Source organism: Boleophthalmus pectinirostris, unplaced genomic scaffold (genome assembly GCF_026225935.1).
Source record: "Boleophthalmus pectinirostris isolate CB_2022bp ecotype Guang Dong unplaced genomic scaffold, ASM2622593v1 HiC_scaffold_16, whole genome shotgun sequence".
In the NCBI taxonomy this organism is placed as follows: domain Eukaryota; kingdom Metazoa; phylum Chordata; class Actinopteri; order Gobiiformes; family Gobiidae; genus Boleophthalmus; species Boleophthalmus pectinirostris.
In genome coordinates this window covers 20,285,935-20,287,130 of record NW_026571095.1, presented here as the reverse complement: position 1 = coordinate 20,287,130, position 1,196 = coordinate 20,285,935, and positions in this window count along the sequence as shown.

The window sequence follows — 1,196 nt, the reverse complement described above, 5'->3', positions numbered from 1 at the left end:
CGCTAAGGGGGAGGCGGGACCCAGGGCTTATGAATATGTATGAGCTATAACTGGTTGATATACTGCAAACGAGCGCGGGGGGTTGATGGTATAGAAATGAATGAAGGCGCTGCGCTGCTGGGCAGGGGGGGTGGGGATGGGGGGGATGAGGGAGAGGCAGAGGGGGTAAAATGGAGTGAGCGGGGGAGGTGACTGGAGGATGGGTGGGTGGTAAGGAGCGAATGATGGACAGGGAGGCAGGCACGAAGGCAGCGGCAGTATCAGGAGGCTTCAGAGGACACTAATGAGACAAATTAATCATAGCGCGCACACACACACACCTCCCCCTCATCTTAACCCCTGGGAGAGAGAGGGGAGAGGGAGGGGGAGTGAAGAGGGAGAGAGGGAAGGAGGGGGGGGGGGGGGGGGGGAGAGAGAAGAGGGGGTGAGTGAGTGAGTGAGTGAGTCAGTCAGTCAGTGAAAAAGGGAGAGAGAGAAGAGGTAAAGGAAAGATGAAAGATGAGAAAGAGGGGAGAGAGGACGAGGAAGAGAGGGAAGAAGGGTGCGAGGGAGAAGGCATAGAGAAAGTGAAAAAGAGAGTGGAGAATGAGGGAAGAGAAAGAGAAGGGGAAGAGAGAGACAGGGAGAGGAGATGAAGGGGTGATATAGGTTGGGCTTAGTGGTAGTGGTGGATACAAAAAAAAAAAAAAAAAAAAAAAAAAATCAATGTAAACACACGCGGTCTCTATCGGAGGTGCCCTGGGCTGGCATGCTGCGCTGTGTAGGATGGGATTATTTATGTGATTGGATAAGTGAGGAAGGGCTCCCCCAGGACAGCACAGTGCATTCATTACAACAGCAGCAGCGGCAGCAGGGGTGTGTCGCACGGAGGGGCGGAGCAGGTGGAGCTAAAGGAGCTAAATGTGCCCCATGATGCTAAATACGTCGGTGTGTGTGTGGAGTCATGACAGGAGATGCAGCGCTACAGGTTAACAGCAGTAGACTGTACAATGACAGGGGCACCAGGTTTTACCCCCTACAGTAAAGGTTTTGAAATAAATGTCGTCAAGTGCAAATTTAGAAAAGAAATCAGAATGTGGAGAGTGGCATAGACAAACTGAAAACTGTTAAAAGACCATGACTATCACAATTTTCCCTCAATGTCTACAACCAATCTGGAGAGTAAGCATGTGTAATAAATTATATTTTTTGTTACT